This window comes from Tiliqua scincoides, chromosome 3, assembly GCF_035046505.1.
Source record: "Tiliqua scincoides isolate rTilSci1 chromosome 3, rTilSci1.hap2, whole genome shotgun sequence".
In the NCBI taxonomy this organism is placed as follows: Eukaryota; Metazoa; Chordata; class Lepidosauria; order Squamata; family Scincidae; genus Tiliqua; species Tiliqua scincoides.
In genome coordinates, this window is record NC_089823.1 from 206902707 (window position 1) to 206923614 (window position 20908).

The window sequence follows — 20908 nt, forward strand, 5'->3', positions numbered from 1 at the left end:
TACAAGGGTGGAGTTTGCCTTTTGGTTTATGGCTATCAGCGTGCCCTCATTCCTGTTTGCCTCAATACACAAACACACTCAGCTTAGCTTCAGGAACCTCATGTAATGTATATATGGCAAAAACTAGCCATCTATCCATTGTGCCTTGGCGGGATATGATTTGAAAGAGCTTATGGACTGGAGAAATGGAACAGAACTCTCTATAGGGAAGATGGGTGAAACTCAAAAGACTGGAAAAACAGCTTACCATCACCAGGAAGGATGCTGATGGCTTCAACAGGACAGAATAGTCAAGGATTTATTTTTATCTAAATACAAATATGGTATGAATATGAACATAACCAGTGATTCCACCAACATGATTGATAATTCTTAGGCAATTATTAGGGCCCCTCCTTTGGCTCCTGGGCCCCCTTTTGGACCCTGGGCCTGGGTACAAATTACCCCCTTTACCCCCCTCTCCTAGGCCCTGGAGTATATCATACAGCAGGAAGGGGCTTGCAGGACTGACTCAGTTTGGAGGGGGAGGGGTCAGTTACCTACTCTATCCTGAGAACCATCTCCTAGGATAATCTGCACGCACACACAAAATTTACATCTAATTTACTTCAGATCAGGGATTTTAATAGCCTCATTGAGGAGGAAGAAGTCTTTTTGCTGTTGCTATTGTTAACCAGAAATCCACTGCAAATCATCCAGTGACCTATTAGAGTCCCCCATCAGACAGCAATTGCTGCAGAACACATAGATTAAAATAAACTTGGGTGGAGTCTAACAATGCAGTAATGATAATCACTGTACTTTGTTAAAATTTTCTTCAGCTTTTTTTCCTTTCAGTAACACTGTATAGAATCAAATAAAGAAAACCAGCCCATTCATTTGCATTAGTTCTAGAAAGACCAGTGGAAAACATTGTGACTAAGGTCTGTATTTTTTCTGTTTTAGTCCTTCAATATCCATCAGACTCTGCTATAATTTGTTTCTCCTCTTTTCAAGAAAAGACCAGAATGATCATCTTCTTCTTCCAGGAATAGCCTTTAATTGTATTAGAGTTCCTAATAGAATTAGGAATAGAAAGTATGCTTCCTAATAGAAACTATGGAGTGATGGATCCCTTTTTGCAGTGGTGTGCAAGTAAGGAAGAAGCAGCTTGGGTTCCCTTGGTTTGGTCTCTCCCAAAGTTGCTTTTGTCATCCCATCTTCAGTGGGCCTACCCTGCTCATAATCCCCACAACTCAGAAATTTCTCTTCATACTAGTTGTTTTAACCAAAGGAGCTAACTAGAATTAATGCAGTATTTCTCAATGTTTGTCTCCTAATATACCACTTCACATGGTCCACCTATTAGAGTACTACCGGAAATAACTGGCGATAATATCATCACCAATTACTTCCAGATTGAGAGGTCAGATGCAACATGACCAACAGTGGTAAGATGCTCAGGATGGAAAGGAGGACTTTCTCAACTGTGTGAAATGCACACTGGAGCTCTGCCTGCTAAGGGCCAAATCCTATCCAATTTTCCAGCACCAGTACAGCTGTGCCAATGGGGCATGCGCTGCATCTTTTGGGGGGGGCAATCATGGAGGCCTCTTCCATGCATTGCGGCTGCAACAGCACTGGAAAGCTGAATAGGATTGGGTCCTGAACCTCCTACTGCAGCTTGTCATATTACGTTGCTGGTCTCGGTGCCAGGTGGCAGAGGTCTTGGGGTCCCATGCGTACCACCAGACACCACTTCAAGTAGCACTGGTGGTATAAGTACCGCTGGTTGAGAAATGCTGAATTAATGGGTTCTCTGCGCTAAGGATTGCCTTGTGCCTCTGTCTGGAATGAAGATGATAATCTATGCTGGTGACTGAACAAACTATATGCAAACTAACACTTCATGCCTCTGTTAAAGTGCACTCTGGTCCAGTTTATGTTGCTTGCATTTACTAAACTGCAGTCCTATACTTACTTCCTCAGGAATAAACCCTATTGAAAACAATAAGACTTACCTCTGAATAAACATGCATACAATTGCACTGTAAGTCTTTAGGGTGCGACAAGACTATGTTTTTGCCTCTTTTGTCATTTTTGTTGCAATGATCTAACACAGTTATTCCTTTAGAAATTTATCCAAATTTCATTTTAATTAAATTTTAACATTCAAATATAAATTACAGTAAGTATGTAACTTTAAAACAAACTTCTGCTTTATACCATAATTTATCACTTATTTATTTAAAAGATTTATATGCTGCCTTTCCTTTAAAAAGCTGAGATGCCCAAGGCAGCTCACCTGAAATAAAATATGATAAAATTATATTTATTAAGGAATTCAACATCTGCTTTGAATGCACTCTGTATTTATATTGCAATTTTCCCAAACCTGGGTTGTACAAATAACCACTTTGGGTTACACATCTATGCATGATCATAGGTCCTGCTGAACCCAGTGAAACTTTATCTCTGAGCCTCCTGCATATGACTGGGTGCAAGTTAGTTGTCCTAAGTCACATGTACTCCATAAGGCAGCCATTTTCAACCAGTGTGCTGTGGCATATTGGTGTGCCACGAATGATCCCCAGGTGTGCCATGGAAATTTGGGAGAAGGTCATTTATTAGTAGGGCCATTGGGGAATGTGAGCCCCCCATTGGTAGCACAGTGTGTCTTGTCAATTGTCAAAAAACTGATGGTGTGCCTTGACCATTTTAGTGCCTTGCTAGTGTGCCAAGAGATGAAAAAGGTTGAAAATCACTGCCATAAGGTATTTCATTGCAGCCTTAGGGACCAATCCTATCTAACTTTTCAGCAACAGTGCAGCTGCAATGCAGCCCAGGGGTAAAGGAACAAATGTTCCTGTATCTTGAGGAAGGTTCTGTAACTGCCCTCCCCACAGGATGCAGTGCATGACCCACTAGCATGGCTGCATTGGCACTGGAAAGTTGCATAGGATTGAGTCCTTACTGTTAATCCAGACTTTTAATTAACCACTGAATATTCAGATAACTGGGGCCATTCTGGATATTCAGATAAAGGAAGATGTAATGTATAGGTGTGTCATAAAAACACTTCCTTTAAGCAAAACTTTGTGAATCAAGTAATGGGTAAGTCCTCCTTAAAATGAAATACTGATCAGTGCACTAGCAGACAAAAGTAACACTAGGAAGTTCACAACATGCTAACAAATGCCAGAGCTACAATGAGAAGTGGTCCTAGAGAGAAAACATGACATTGTTCTGTGTTATATATCTGGAATCTGACATTTTCCTATCTACTCAGACTTGTTGCCCACGTGGGATGCTGTGGACGCGACCACGAAAATGCAGCTGCTAGCAAGTCATATCTGCTGGGCCCAGGAATGCAGGCATAATCCTGGACACAGTGTCACATCTGGGAGGAAGCGAGCCTGCTACAGTCGCTCTTTGGCTTGTGGATCTGCGGACCATGAAGGAGTGTTGAGGAGCCCAGGGACACAGCAGCCGGGCTGCAGCGAGTGCAGAGGCACATTCTGGGACACACTGGACACTTTCCATTCTAGTGGGAGCCACAGGATGATGGTACACATTTTGTGCCATGATTTTCCATATTTCAAAGGTTTTAGGGAGGCATGGAAATTTGTTTGGCTTTCTGTATTATTGTCTCCAGCTACCGATGCCACGCGGACAGGAGACCTGGGCTCCAAAGACTTTTCCAGCTGTCTCCACCCTCCTCCACCCTGTTTTGCCCATCCCTGCCCCCATTCTGCTCCCCCGTCACCACTCTCTCCCACTCTGTTTCACCCCTCAGCCTTTGCAAAGGAGCCCGAAAGAAACTTCGTACTCCCTCATAAAATTCCTCTCAGAGGCTCTGATATACTCCATAATAAGACTGCACATCAAAAACATGCATGCTCCATGTTTCTCAAGCTCTTACCCCCAGGCTTGCTGAGGATAATTCTTGAGACCAGAGAAAATTTGGTTTTCATTGTATGTCTCTGGATGCAGAAGCAGGAATCAAAGTTGAGTAGTGTTTTCAGGTCTTTGTTCAGAGTGGCTTGGGATTTGTTCTTGTTCTCTTCTTATCCTTGGTTCCAGTAAACTGGATTTTGTTAGGGCAGGCAAGCAGCATTTGTGACTGACACTGTTACCAAAAAGGCTGTTTTATTTAGGGGAATTAGTATATTAGCCTTTTGGAAACTCTTAGGATCGCAGACTGGATAACAAGACAGCGCAGAGCAAAGAAATCCCTTGTTTAGCTTAAGGAGGAGACTGGGAGAAAGGTAACTTTCAATCAAAGGATTATATTTTTATTACAAAAACACACAAAGGTAAACATAATACACATGGAGAAATGATAAGTATAGATTCTAGTGTACCTAGCTTGTGGTGGCTGCATGTGCTATGTATTTGGGTGCATCCGAAAAGGAATCAGAAACGGATAGGGTGTAGGGAAGTATTTTAGGGGTTCCTTAATCTGCTAAACCCAGTTTGCTAACTAAAGATGGGGGAGAAGGGAGGAATAGATAGGGAAGAAGGTAGGGAGTTTAGATGCAAGATATATTTACCTGTGGGGGGGCAGTTGGAGGAAGAGTCCTGTGTAGGACCACTTTCACAGGAGGGCAATCAGAGAGAGAGAGAGACATGTGCTCTGAGTTCTCTCTTATATGAGTTGTCTTTGACCTGGAAGTTGACCTAAACTGACCGGAAGTATCCCAGAGCTGTGCACATGCTCAGTATATACCCAGGTGAAAGAAAGGTGGAAGGGTCCAGAAATCAACTATCAGCAAAGCCTGACTCTGGGGGAGGCAGGCAATCTGCATAAGGTGCTTAAGAGTACAACAAAAGAACAATAGACCTTTTCCTCTGGACGTGCAGGCTTGTTTTGCATAATCAGGAGACATTCCTAGACTGGAGGAGGGGATGCAATCACAACTTGTGACCTTTACCAGGTTTTTGGAATTGGGCTTGTTTGCTTGGCCTGTGTGATATATACAAAATCACAACTTGGAAGGGAAAAAGGGGATTTTCACGTAACAACACCACCTCTGCCTAGTCAGATTTTAGCACCTCAGCAACTGGAGTCTTCATTGGCTTTGGTGTCTTCAGATGTCATGAGACATCCTTGCTGAATACTTATGTGTGAATTCTTCCTGAATTGCATTGGCTATACCAATTTGTTTTCAGGCTCAGTTCAAGATTTTGGCTGTGACCTTTGAAGCCCCAAACAGTCTGAAACCTGGATACCTTGAGTACCACTTCCTTTCAGACATGTCTCGCTGAATGCTTTGTTTATCAACTCAGGCTCTGCTGCAGGTGCCCTTGCTTTCAGAGGAACCAAGTGAGCATTGTAGAATATCCTCTTCACAGAGGTTCGGTTATCATCTGATTTTTTGAGTTGTGGATTTTGGCTTTGTTAATGCTGCTTTTAATTTTGTTCTTTTAGTTTTGTTTGATTTTCTTTTTTCTTTTATTGTAATCCATTTTGGGCTGTTGAAGGGTAGAGAAGTCACTTGGTGACCCTGTCCCAGTCATTGTCTCCCAGCCTAACCTATCTGACTAGGTTCATGTGAAGGTAAGTCAATACTTGTATGTTATCCAGAACTCCTCAAAAGTGGGGTAAGTTAGGCTGCAATCTTATACACGTTCTCATGGGAGTAAGCCTCACTGAATATAGTAGGGCTTACTTCTGAGTGGACATGCATAGGATTATGCTGTTCATTTCAAGTCTCTAGTATCTGCTCATTTCCCCACAAACTCTCATGTATTCATCTTCAAATAAGAGCCAAATAAATCCAAAATAGTACTCTTTGAAATGAATTGGAGTCCTGATTACTGTGGCTGGGAAGCAGAGAATCAAGTTATGTGTTCTCAAGGGCAGTCTGCACTTCAGTGTCTGAAAAGGCAGCTCTTGGCAAGGAGTGCCCACCTACACCACTGTCTCCCTGGATGGAGAAAAGGGGGCAGAGTGGAAGCTGTCTTTTTCTTCATTTTCCAGTATTGGTGGTGGAAGAAGGAGAGGCTGGCATGCATTGCCACTCATGAGGTAAGGGATGCAGTGTTTGGCATGCCACCTCTGATGCCAGGAGGCCTTGGGCTGGCCATTTTTGAAATAAAAGGATCTTTTCAAAAGCAGTTTGTCCTATGCCACAGGAAGCTGCTATTCCAAGAATAAAGGTAAACGTTTCCACCCAAGCAGTGCTCATTTGTGTAATGCAAATTCAGCTGGTAGTATATATGTTTATAAATTGCCTGTTGCATAATGTTGACACTGAACTTCAAAATTTGCCAGGGTGAGAGAGGAAGGAAAAAAAAGAACCCTGTTGGGCTGGTTTCAAACCAGCCAGGTGGCGCTGTTACCTGCATGATTTCTTTACCTGTTGATGTTTAAACAGGATGGATGATGCCTTGGTTTCATATGTACCCTTTTCTCTCAGAAGTGTGCTAATTTAATCTAGCACTCCATGGTAATTAGGGATATTAGCACTTCCTGCCTACCTTTTCATTTCCCTCATTGAGCTGACAGCTTTAATATTTTCAATGATGCCTCGGAATTAAGGGAGGCTTCTTGTCAATCTCTTTATGAAATCTTACAGGTAGACTTCAAAACAGAAAGTAAGCTCATTTGCATGATGCTTAAAAAAAACATATACACACACAGTTGCTCATCTTTTGGCTCCTTCAGTTTCCATCCTGGTTCTGATCTGTTTACTTAAGTTTTTGTCCCTTGGAGTATCAGGTGAGATGGCCTTTGAGAGCTTGGTTTGGCCTGTTCCTCAGGAAGGTTTCAGACATTCAAATTTCAGAGTGCTATGACTGCCATAAATTTATGGGTGGGTCTGTCTGTCTGTCTGTTATACATGACAAAGTAAGTTTGTACCAAAGCATTTAATATAAGAGATTGAACTAGAATTCAAGTCAGGACAATGATTTCATTACATTAGATCAGTGGTTCCCAGACTTTTTTGACTGATGGCCCCCTTAACCTACTGGGCCATTGGTCACAGCTCCCCATCAGGACAATTCTATACTTTGTATAGGGCAGCAGGTTCTTCATGAGGAATATGCAGCTCTCCTGCATTTCCTGGCTCACAGTTTGGGAACCACTGCATTAGAGGTTTGTGGGTTTTTTTAAATGTCTGGGACAGCTTTCTTGTTGTAGGCAACTCAAGACAGTTCAAGACAAGACTAAAAATTGCAATAATCTGAAAATCATAAAAATTGTTTTTTAAAAAAGAAAACATAAGTACAATAAATTAATACAAGGAGAGAGAGAGAGAGCGAGCGCAAAATTCATGACCAGTAATAATAATAATAATAAATAATAACTTTATTTTTACCCCGCCTTTCTCCCCGAAGGGACTCAAGGCGGCTTACAACAGGTTAAAAACAGATTAAACAACATAATTAAAAAACATTAACAACATAATTTAAAAACAGATAAAAGCACATACACATATCATAAAAATGGTAGTCAGATAAGTAGTAAAAAGGTAAAAAGAGCATAGAGTAGCAAGTCATAAAAGAATCAGGCCTGTAAAAAATTAAAAGATGTTGAAAAGATGTTAAAAAGGCCGAGAACTCAGAAGGCTTGTTTAAACAGAAGGGTCTTCAGGCCTCGCCGAAAAGCCTCAAGAGAGGGAGCCATTCTTAAGTCAAGGAGAAGGGAATTCCATAGCGTTGGTGCCACTACTGAGAAGGCCCTATTTCTAGCTGCCGCCCCACGTACCTTCCTAGGTGGCGGCACTTGTAAAAAGGCCTTCTCTGATGACCTAAGAGGACGAGCCGGATTGTACAGAAGTAGGCGATCTCTAAGATACCCTGGCTCAGAACAGTATAGGGTTTTAAAGGTCAAAACCAGCACCTTGAATTGGGCCCGGAAACAAATGGGTAGCCAATGTAGCCGCAGGAGAAGCGGACTGACAGAGTCAAACCGCCTATCTCCAGTAACCACATGGGCCGCCGCATTCTGCACTAGTTGCAGTTTCCAAACTGTCTTCAAGGGCAGCCCAAACATAAATTGCATTACAATAATCTAACCTCGATGTCACCGTGGCATGGATCACCATGGCCAGGTCTGCACGATCCAAGTACGGCCGCAGCTGGCGCACCAGCCGAAGCTGAGCAAAGGCCCCCCTAGTCACAGCCACCACCTGGGAATCCAGGAGCAGCTGCGAGTCCAGGTGGACCCCCAAGCTGCGGACCTGCTCCTTCAGGGGGAGTGCAACCCCATTCAGCGCAAGCAGATAGTCCAGCACCTGCATCGAGGATTTTGGAACCAGGAGAGCCTCTGTCTTATCCGGATTTAATTTCAGCTTGTTAGCCCCTATCCAGATCCTAACTGCCTCCAGACAGCGCTCCAGGCCCTCAACCGCCATCCTGGAGTCTGGAGGAAAGGAGAGATAAAGCTGGGTGTCATCAGCATATTGATGACACCCCACTCCAAACCCCCGGATGACCTCTCCCAGCGGTTTCATGTAGATGTTAAATAGCATGGGGGACAGAATTGAACCCTGTTGCACCCCACACCTCAAGGGCCAGGGCGTCGAACAGGCATCCCCCAACACCGCCATCTGGGACCGGTCCTCCAAGTAGGAGTGGAACCACCGCAAAACAGTGCCTCCAACTCCCAGCTCGGCCAATCGGCCGAGAAGGATACCATGGTCGATGGTATCGAAAGCCGCTGAGAGGTCCAGCAGGACCAACAGGGATGCACTCCCCCTGTCCAGTCCCCTGCGTTGGTCATCCACCAAGGCAGTTTCCGTCCCAAAGCCCAGCCTGAAACCAGATTGAAAAGGATCCAGATAATCAGCAGTAACTTAAGATTCCAACAAACCACTAGCTTCCTGAAGAAGCCATGGGAAAAAAATTAAAAAGCTTAAAGGTGAATATAAATGGGAATAAATGAAAAGGTCTTGACATGGCACCTAAGCGATTAACATGTAGACACCAAACAGACCTCTGGGTTAGTAATTTGTATACTAACTGCTCAATCCTATCCATTTAGTTATTTGATTTTTCTCTGTAAACCGCTTTGTGAACTTTTAGTTGAAAAGCAGTATATAAATACTGTTAATAATAATAATAATAATAATATCCAATAGTCCAACCCTATCTGATGCTGATGCAGCGAGGCTGCCAGACCCACGCTATATCCAGTGCTGGATTTGTAGACGTTTGTTCCCTTAATAGACTGTACAATGGGCTACTCGGATCAGCACCAATTAAATTTCTAGCACAGAACCAAGTAGCTCTGTATAGGGCTTTCAGGCCTGAGCCTGTTATTAGGATGGGGCAGAGGCCTGATCCGCCATCCCTGCTCCCTCCCAGTCCTGAACCAACCCCTCCCTACCGTCCCCCTGCCCCAAAACACCCTCCCCCTGCCTCCAGATCACCCTCTCCCCACCATCCAGCACAGCACTTACCTGCCCCTATGACCATAGGACAGGATGCAGTACCAGCAGGATGGTGCAGGCCTTCCTGCCAGTGCTGCTTACTCCCAGCATGCCAAAAAGCACTTTATTTACAACACCCGATGCTTTTACAACACCCGATGCTGCAGCTGCAGTGCTGATACTCAGCAGCCGTAGGATAGGGCTGTTATATTTTGTATTTTATCAAGTTATGTAAGCTGCCATAAACTTAAGGAAAGGCGAGGTGTAAAGGTTTTAAATAAATATATAACTCATATTGTCCTTAAAGAGAAAACTTATTTGAGGCCTGATGTTACAATGTTTGGCTATCATGTCTAATCCTTAAGGCTCAAGCCATTTTATCTGGAGTAATCCTATTTATTTAATTACCACAACTTCAGAGTTTGGAGGTTTCAAGAAGGTAACTGGAGCCTGCCAAGTGACTTTTATTGCCACAGCTATAAAATGTCCTTAAAACAATTAGGTGAAGCTGAAACTGAAGCAACAATGAGTAAGACTTGAGCTGAAAGGATTGTGGTTGAATTGAACAGCTCTTGGCAGACTGTGGGCAGTCTTTCAGTAAAGTAGCATGAGAAATAGAAACCATAAAGGAAATGTATATCACTTGTGTTGTGGAATCTTATTCAAGAACGTTCATGCGGGGGTGGGGTGGGGGGAGGGCTGAGTCAGCTTAAAAGTGGCCGAAATTCTTCTGAGGTCTTTAACCCAGAGCAGAGAATACATCCCAGGGAGTACTAGAGAAATCAAACGCATACAGCTTCAAAAATGGAGGAGGCGAGCACGCAGCTTGTCGAATGGAATCTGTATTGGTGCAGTGTTCACAGGATAATAAGCTGGCAGCACTAGGTAGTTCTCCCATAGGGCTAATGGAGTAAGGCATGACTTACTTCCAGCCTGTTTCTACATGTTTGAAGAACTGAAGCATATAACATTGCTTTTTCTTCCAGGAAGCCTATCTGAAGGTGAAACACGAAGGTACAGGGTGCTAAGTCAACTGAAATGCTTGGGATGCACCTTTTTGATATAAGAAAGCCTGCAGTTGTCACTCCTGAGCTTATCGAAATGTGTCGTGCAATTTAACAGTGTTTAATGAGCTATTATTTGGTAGGAGCTCGAGGTTAATCTCCCTTCTTTGCCCTTCTGATCACCTGTGTGACAATAACCACCTCTAACTGTTATCATATAAAGCAATTATATGAATCAAGATTCTTGAAGAAAGGTCAAAAGTATAAGCCACTTTGCTTGAAAAAAATAAATAAATGTGACAACGGGGTGGGCTTTGATCCACAAAAGCTTGTGCTACAATATCATTGTTAATCTTCTGAGGTTCCGCAACAGTCTTTGTTGCTTTTTCTACTACAATCTACATGGCTCTCCCTCTGGTAGTACTTGATGAGTGTGGATAACTTTAGTTATCATGAGATGTGTAACAGTAAAAGCAATTGCTTTTGAAACACACTGTATCCTGAATGTATGTCAAATACAGGCTTTTAATAAACTAGTTGAGAATACTGCTTCTTCCCAGAATGTCTTTACTTCTCCCACTCCTAGAAAAAATCTGAAATGGTGCCTCTGTTAGTTTTGCTTTTCTCTTTTAGAAAAGTACATGAGGATTAATTTTCGTTACTTAAACGCTGTCTAATTTCTGTAGTTCTGCATCATTTAAAGAGCAGCGTATCTTCTAAACGTATTCATTTATGTGTGCCTTTGTACCTCCAAATGAAATGCTCCTTATATGAGTGCTTGAGCAGCTTGAGTAACAGCCGGAAAGATCCCTATGCAGTGATGTTTTTTGACTGCTGTGTTATTAAACTGTAGTAAGATGAATACTTTGTCTCTCTATGTGTCAACCATGAATAGTGGTTCCATATAAAGGCAAATATAAGATCTGTCACAGCCAGCTTTAAATTGTCCTGGAAATGAAATGTGTCAAATCAAGGCAGGTTGGCTGCTGGTATTCTATTTGATGTGCTTGCTAGAAAGAATGCAGAGAAAATACTTTCATGCAACTCCAGCATTTGGGGCTGCAGACAGGAAATATTTAAAATGTGAACTGCTTGGACAGTTGAACAATTTGGCGCAACTATTACAGCCTTAAAGAAGGTAGCCTCTAGTGCAGTGTTTCTCAAACTGTGGATCGGGATCCACTAGGTGGGTCACGAACTAATTTCAGGCCCATTCATGTCAATATTTTATTTTTAATATATTAGACTTGATGCTACCATGGAATGTGACAGCATTTGGGGAAATGTGACAGATCTGTACTTATAACAGGCTACTATGTATATGCTTGGAACAATAATAGCCAATGGCACTTAATCCCGGGTTAGTGTGGGTAGGATTGCTGCCTAGGATTGTTACAAATTTCCCTATTTGTTGACATCACTTCTGATCATGCCATTACTTCCAGTGGATCCTGACAGATTCTCATTCTAAAAAGTGGGTCCCAGTGCTGAAAGTTTGAGAACCACTGATCTAGTGTAAATTACTGCAACGTGATTGTAACAAACGTAAGAAGAAAATAATAGGGGGGAAGGGAGGAGAGATTACCAGGATCCAGAGGAAGGATATAAGAGTAAGGGAAAGAACCCCCACATAGCTTGATTTGTGGTCCTGGGAGCAGCTCCCTCAACCAAAGAGACAATCCCTTGTACAGTTTTCTGAACTGTTGCAGTGAAATTAGGAAATGTAGCTTGAGATGCAAGTGCAGTTTTGTAAGGGGTTGGGGCCATGAATGGGGTTTCCTAGCAATTAGCCTCTGACACCTTGCTTTCTGCACCACCAGTGCCACTAACCCAACAAACCAAGGTCTATGCATCAGGAATGCCATTAAGCTGAAGAACCAGTCTGCTTGAACATTGGGTCAGCTGATCCCCATGGGCCAATCCCTGTCCACAGATCCTGTGAAGCTCCTATCCTCTGTGTTTGCTCCTCAACTGAGCAACTTGTCTTTGGTGTGAGGCCACTGTTAGGCTCCTCTTTTCTCTCAATGATGACTGCCACTGAACATGACCTCTTGTTCTAGAGATGAGGCAATGAAGTGACTTTCTTAGTAAGGGAGAGTCACTCTTTTACCACTGCCCCCAGGTGCCCCTCCTGTCTAAAAATGGCTCAGAGGCCTTTATGTCATGGAGAAAGCAACCATGGAAAGCAACTCCTAGGTGCTCTTTTTAGTGCTGTTTGGCCGTCTCAGCAAGCGCCTGTTTCTCAATGGGAGGACTGCATGGTGGTTGTGTGGTGACTGAGCAGCTCTCTGTATTGGAACTTCCCTCTCAAATGGAGTTTTCCCAGAGGCTTTTGTAATGATGCAGGAGTCCCCATCACACTTTTAGAAAGATATGGTGTCTGGGGGTGGCAGTAACGCTAAGCATCTTCTGTGTTGATGCCTGCCAAACATTGTAATTCAACTTATTTCACATCTCCATAAGATTGCTAGACAGATGTTATGTCTTAATTGTACATAGCTCGGTCCACTGTGCTGACCACTTGTAGAACCTTCAGTACTGCATGTCTGCATTTTAGCATTTCAATTGTCCCAAGATAGGTCCTCAAGGAGCAGAGCTCTTCAAGAGGGAAGTGTTTTTGACATGGAACAAGAGAAGTCATCTGTAATGTGAATTTCACAACAGATCTTGCACTATGTCATTGTTTACATTCATACACAGGGAAGAGCAGCAGGTTTGCAGGGAGCAAATTTGAAACTAAAATCAGACAAATAGTTCATGAAATGCTGCGGGAACTATATGCAGAGATGTGAAACACAATCACATTGTTAACTGTTTCAGAATGAGATTATTTTGAGTTGTTTATCAGGTAATTATAGTAGCTAAGCTTTCCTATTTCTAATACAGAATTTATACATCAGTGGAGGGGGGGAAAGACAAGTGTTAGTTGTAGCAGTTCCAAATGAAAGGCAAGAACAAATTCTACAATGCCATAAAAAAAACCTTGTCTATCTTAAGAACATAAGAACAGCCCCACTGAATCAGGCCATAGGCCCATCTAGTCCAGCTTCCTGTATCTCACAGCGGCCCACCAAATGCCCCAGGGAGCACACCAGATAACAAGAGACCTGCCTCCTGGTGCTCTCCCTTGCATCTGACATAGCCCATTTCTAAAATCAGGAGGTAGTGCATACACATCATGGCTTGTAACCCATAATGGATTTTTCCTCCAGAAACTTGTCCAATCCCCTTTTAAAGGCATCCAGGCCAGATGCCGTCACCACATCCTGCGGCAAGGAGTTCCACAGACCGACCACATGCTGAGTAAAGAAATATTTTCTTTTGTTTGTCCTAACCCTCCCAACACTCAAATCTTCAGGATAGCATACTTAGGTATCATCCCTTTTGTCCTTAATCTACAACCCTATGAGGTAGGCTAGACTGAATAAATCACCCAGTAATGTTTGTATCTAAAATGTGTAGGCAGCATATCCAATTGAATTTTTTTCTTTTTTTGCTTTATTAATGCAGTTATTTAGAAAGTATGTAAATTCCACTCTATGAGGCACATATCTGAGGCTTCAGCCTTATGCACATTTGCCTGGGATAGGGCTGATTGAATCAAGGAGTTAGTAAAGTGTTGCATTGTAAATGTAACATTTGGAAGGAACGCCCTCTAGTGGTGCAAGTGCAGACATAGTTAAATATTTACTTTTCTGGAATGGTTTCACTATTTTGTGGAAAGATCAAACATTTAAAAACACATTTGTAATACACTGAAATTTTGTTCTTTTAAACTAGCAGTGTCAGACTTGTTTCAAACAGAGGGCTGAAGTTAGCAATCATGGTACCTGCTGAGTGCCAGAAGTGATATCATTAAACAGAAAGTGAGATTGTGAAGCAGATGTTGGTAAGAAATAAGCACTTTGTTTTCACATAGAAACTCATTAGCTACAAATGACAGAAGAGAAAATGTGTAAATCATGCTTTCAATATATGAGAGAGACCAATTATCACACTGGGTGAGCCCAATTATAACGAGAAGTGGATAACTTGCTTCAATGGGCCGCATTCAACCCACAGGCCTTATGATTGACACCCCTGTTCTAAACCATAATTTAATTTTTACTTTTGGTGGTTTTGTAGGTTTTGACTTCTTGATAAAGCAAGTAACCGCAAAACTAGTCAATAAGGGCTCAAACATTACAAAATGTATGACTGTATAGTTCCACCTGCAAATAAATGCTTATGTTACCAGATTAAAAACCTTCCAAGGGTACTTTTCAGAGTCCTTGCCAGCCTGGGTTTCTGCTGGACCTAAACCTTTGTCTTCCTCATTCAGGAATAGCATCTCATGGGAAGTCTTGGGCCTGCTACTGTTGTTGGCACACTGCAGACACCAACCCTGCAACCATGCCCACAACTACACCTGTATGCGTATACTGGTGCTCCCTGGGCAGGTTGTATATCAGCACTTGTTCAGTGTATAATGTACAACTGGCAGACTTGAACGATTGACTGAGGCTGGCCCAAGACCCCCTAGCACCTGAAGTGGTATGCCCATTCACTTACCTGGTGATGTGCTAGCTTCTCCTTCTCCCATTCCCTAGATTGGAAATGGGAAAGGGTAATGAAGTTGAAGAGGAAAGGAAAGGTGGAGAAGAGAAGAGTGGTCATCTGACACTCTAGCCCACTACTCTTGTCTCCTCCACATTCCACCTTATCCTCGATTTTCCTCTTCCTTTTTCAGTCCAGAGTGTGGGAGGAAGAGGAGAAAGAACAGTGGTAGTGAGTGGCCTAATGGAGGTGGGCAGTCCCTGTCAACCTCCTGCTTGAATTTAGTGTCATGGATGGGCCAGCCTTGGCATGGCAGTTATTGCATGGGAATTGGGGGGGTTCAAGTTCTGAGTCACACCAAAAACCAGGGAAAGAAAGGAACAGGAGCCATTATAGTCTTTGCCATAGAGGAAAGCTATTGGTCAGTATGAATGGACAGAGTCACCTCAGTGCTTGGGAACTCTTTATGGTTTGGCAGATGCTCAAGCTTACAATCCTGGTGATTCCCTGAATGAGGAAACTGCATAGGACCTAACTCTGGCAAGTTTGTACAAAGCGACCTGCAGATTACTGCTTAATGCAGATATAGCCTTCACACAATTCAAGATGCTGGTTATTACTGTTAAAGCCCCCCCCCCCCCATGGCTTGGGGGATACCCAAAGCGCTATCTCCTCCTACATGGACCTACTTGCACACAGCATTCTTCATCAGAGGTTCTGCTTCATGTCCTGCCACCTTCTGAGGTGTGGCCGGTTGCTATAGGACAGGATCTTTTCACCAGCAACGCAGACTGTGGAAGAGGAGAACCAGTGCACAGTGTCACTCCCATTTTTAAGCAGTCAGTAAAAAAATTGTTTTGTTGATGATGTGAGCCTTGGTGGTTCCTTGAGTGGGTTTGCAAGGCAGGAAACAAACACATTAAAGAAACCAGCAATCTCAGAGGTCAGAACTCCTGCAAATGTTAGAGAGAAACTACATTGTGGAATACTGTGATTATGACCCAGTGAAATAGAGACCTGATGTTGTGCAGTCACTAGCAGTGCAATCCCGTCCATGTCTAGTGAACAGGAAGCCCTGCTGAGTTCAGTGAGACTTCATCCTAAGTGTGTGTACAGGATTCAGCCTGAAAGTCTTGAGTTGCCATGCTGGTCAGGACTTTCTCAGTTCAAGCCTTACCTTTCTATGAACTTACAGTTCTGTGGCAAGCCAACTCCCTCAAAGTCTCAGCTCCCCAGCTGAAATATGAGGATAATAATATGTGCAGGGTTGTTTTGAGGATTTTCTCATATGGAATGCTTTCCACCTTCAGGAAGTGCTACAGAAATGTTGAGTGTTATTAAAATTAATGGATGTGTGCCAGAAGCATGTGGATTGTACCAACTGGTGAAAAACCAGAGCTATACGCCTGGGGTTCTCTCAGGTGCATAGAATGAAAATATCTTAAATCTCAGCACTCTGCTGGAATATGTAATTTTCTAAAATTGCTAATGGCATTGATACCAAAGACAGATAGACTGGCTCTAACCACAGTTAACCAACACTCACTACATCCTGATATGTAGATAGTTTGATAATTAGTTTCAAGTGGCATAAACATAGCGTAAACAGCATACTGTACTGAAAAAAATCCTGGATACCAAAATTTATCTTTCATAGTTGTTGTTGGCAACCTTCAGTCTCGAAAGACTATGGTATCGTGCTCTGAAAGGTGGTTCTGGAACACCGTCTAGTGTGGCTGAAAAGGCCGATTCGGGAGTGACAATCCCTTCCACACTGGGAGCAAGTGCAGTCTGTCCCTGGTCTGTTCTCCCTGGCTATGGGCCTTCCTTCTTTGCCTCTTTGCCTCAGACTGTTGGCCAAGCGTCTCTTCAAACTGGGAAAGGCCATGCTGCACAGCCTGCCTCCAAGCGGGCTCAGAGGCCAGGGTTTCCCACTTGTTGAGGTCCACTCCTAAGGCCTTCAGATCCCTCTTGCATATGTCCTTGTATCGCAGCTGTGGTCTACCTGTAGGGTGCTTTCCTTGCACGAGTTCTCCATAGAGGAGATCCTTTGGGATCCAGCCATCATCGATTCTCACAACATGACCAAGCCAACGCAGGCGTCTCTGTTTCAGCAGTGAATACATGCTAGGGATTCCAGCACGTTCCAGGACTGTGTTGTTTGGAACTTTGTCCTGCCAGGTGATACCGAGAATGCGTCAGAGGCAGCGCATGTGGAAAGCCTTCAGTTTCCTCTCCTGTTGTGAGCAAAGAGTCCATGACTCGCTACAGTACAGAAGTGTACTCAGGACGCAAGCTCTGTAGACCTGGATCTTGGTATGTTCCGTCAGCTTCTTGTTGGACCAGACTCTCTTTGTGAGTCTGGAAAACATGGTAGCTGCTTTACTGATGCATTTGTTTAGCTCGGTATCGAGAGAAAGAGTGTCGGAGATCATTGAGCCAAGGTACACAAAGTCAGGTCAACCTCCATACTCTTTCATAGTATGACTGTAGAATTAAACATATTGAGAAAGATCCATCTCTTAATTTTAACCCGCAGCTGAAATTGCTGAGATGAAGGGAAATTACATATTTTGGACCCAAAGAAAATATCTCAAGACAAATGGCTGTTTGGGTATTTTTTAAAATCGTGTTGACTCTGAATTACTTTTATGTATATTTTTCTCAGAATAATCTTCTTTACCAGATTTTTCATTAAAGTCCTTTGGTTCATCAAAGAGAATGCATGTTTCCAATGGGGTACGTTGCAGCTGGTTGGCTGTTTGCTTTTTTTAGAATAATACATTTTATAACTTCTGCACACATTAAGGACAAGGAAACAAATTAGCAAACTATGTTTTAAGAGGGACCTGATTATAACAGTCCAAGCTAAAAAATAGTTTACACATTAATTGTAGAGTCAAGAACCTCTGTGTTTTTGTTTTTCATGTGCCTCTTTTGTGTGTGTGTGTGTGTGTGTGTGTGTGTGTGTGTGTGTGTGTGTGAGAGAGAGAGAGAGAGAGAGAGCGCACAATATTTCTATCCTGCCTTTCCAACCCTTATGTGCAGCCATAAATACAATGGTGGCACAGCACTTTATTTCCTTACAAGGTCAGCAAAGCAAAACAATAACAATTTTTTTTTTAAAATCAACCAAAAGCTTGACAGAATACAAAGCGTTTGACTCCCATTAGAAAATTCAGTACAGAAAGAGTTCATATTTTGACTGAGAATGAATTCCACAGCCAGGTGCCACAACAGAAAAGGTCCTGTCATAGGTATAGCTGTATATCTCCTGGCAATGGTGCCTACAACCACTGGTGTAGCTAGAGGGGCGGGGGTGGGACACTAAGTTTTGCAGGGAGCCTCCCCGCAGCGTGCAAGTGGCCCCTCCCTCTCCCCTTGGGAGCCATTCACCTCCGTTTTGCCACCCCCCAATGGCTCCCAAGGGGAGGGGCTGCTTGCATGCTGCAGGGACGCTCCCTGCAAAACTTAGTACCCCACCCCCCTCTAGCTACGCCAATGCCTACAACACTGCTATCTGTAATGACCTCATAGGATGGGCACACATATGAGAAGACATGGTTCTTCAGGTATATGCATGTATGTCTCAATATCTAATCATCTATCTAATCAGTGCTGAGGACATTTCATGCATCTGTAAAGAGGGCTTTAGTCTATGGAAGCTATAAGGTGCCATAATGCTCTTGGGGGAGGGAATTTGTATGTGGTTTATATTTGCATAAATGTAATGCCATGCATTTTCAGTTATGGAAATCCATTTTTGTAAGTCTGTTTTCCAACAGACAATTAGGATGGTTTAGAAATCTTTATAAAAATGAATGTGTAACTTCTCACAGATTGAGGCAGGTTTGGACACCAAGGCTATGTCTTTTGATCACATCAAGCTCTGCCCCAGATTGAGACTGTTAAAAAAAAATTTTTTTTTAAGACGATTCAGAGGAAGAGGTAGAGATGAGGTAGAGATTGGATCCGAATTGAACCAGTCTAGTTTCAGTGTACTGTATTTGGAAGTTTTCTCTTTCTCAGTTAAATCTGGTTCCTATATGACTAGTTGTCATCCTCATTCCACAACATAAAAGAACATACAATACAAGTAAAAGATTAAAATAATGATTAAAACATTAAAACCTAAAACAACAGAAACAATAAAACAAACCAGACACCAATGGATCACCTATTTAAAACATTCATTCAAAAAGTGATGGGAACACCTCCATTTTGCTCTCACTGCCTGGAATGGTTCCAAAGGGGAAGGGGCTGCTTGCACTGCCTATTCAGGTTTCTGCAAAAACTTAGTGCTATGACCCCCACTCTAGCTATGCTACTGCACCTACACTACAGATCATTTTTTGGTTGCCCTCTTTTTCACCTTTTCCATCTCTATAATTTTCTAGAGGTGCGATGACCAGAACTGTACACAGGATTCCAAATGTAACCTCATTATAGATCTGTATAGGGACATTAAAATATTACAGATATTAATATCTTGATTCCTGCAGGAGGTCTGGTCTAGAGGGTTGAGCCTACGTTTGCCTGAAGATAACATCCAAAGGTTACATAAGAACATAAGAACAGCCCCACTGGATCAGGCCATAGGCCCATCTAGTCCAGCTTCCTGTATCTCACAGCGGCCCACCAAATGCCCCAGGGAGCACACCAGATAACAAGAGACCTCATCCTGGTGCCCTCCCCTACATCTGGCATTCTGACTTAACCCATTCCTAAAATCAGGAGGTTGCGCATACTCATCATGGCTTGTACCCCATAATGGATTTTTCCTCCAGAAACTCATCCAATCCCCTTTTAAAGGTGTCTAGGCTAGACGCCAGCACCACATCCTGTGGCAAGGAGTTCCACAGACCGACCACGCACTGAGTAAAGAAATATTTTCTTTTGTCTGTCCTAACCCGCCCAACACTCAATTTTAGTGGATGTCCCCTGGTTCTGGTATTATGTGAGAGTGTAAAGAGCATCTCCCTATCCACTCTGTCCATCCCCTGCATAATTTTGTATGTCTCAATCATGTCCCCCCTCAAGCGTCTCTTTTCTAGGCTGAAGAGGCCCAAACGCCATAGCCTTTCCTCATAAGGAAGGTGCCCCAGCCCCGTAATCATCTTAGTCGCTCTCTTTTGCACCTTTTCCATTTCCACTATGTCTTTTTGAGATGCGGCGACCAGAACTGGACACAATACTCCAGGTGTGGCCTTACCATCGATTTGTACAACGGCATTATAATACTAGCCGTTTTGTTCTCAATACCCTTCCTAATGATCCCAAGCATAGAATTGGCCTTCTTCACTGCCGCCGCACATTGGGTCGACACTTTCATCGACCTGTCCACCACCACCCCAAGATCTCTCTCCTGATCTGTCACAGACAGCTCAGAACCCATCAGCCTATATCTAAAGTTTTGATTTTTTGCCCCAATGTCCATGGCTTTACACTTACTGACATTGAAGCGCATCTGCCATTTTGCTGCCCTTTCTGCCAGTCTGGAGAGATCCTTCTGGAGCTCCTCACAATCACTTCTGGTCTTTACCACTCGGAAATGTTTGGTGTCATCTGCAAACTTAGCCACCTCACTGCTCAACCCTGTCTCCAGGTCATTTATGAAGAGGTTGAAAAGCACCGGTCCCAGGACAGATCCTTGGGGCACACCGCTTTTCACCTCTCTCCATTGTGAAAATTGCCCATTGACACCCACTCTCTGCTTCCTGGCCTCCAACCAGTTCTCAATCCACGAGAGGACCTGTCCTCTAATTCCCTGACTGTGGAGTTTTTTCAGTAGCCTTTGGTGAGTGACCGTGTCAAACGCCTTCTGAAAGTCCAGATATATAATGTCCACGGGTTCTCCCGCATCCACATGCCTGTTGACCTTTTCAAAGAATTCTATAAGGTTTGTGAGGCAAGACTTACCCTTACAGAAGCCATGCTGACTCTCCCTCAGCAAGGCCTGTTCATCTATGTGTTTTGAGATCCTATCTTTGATGAGGCATTCCACCATCT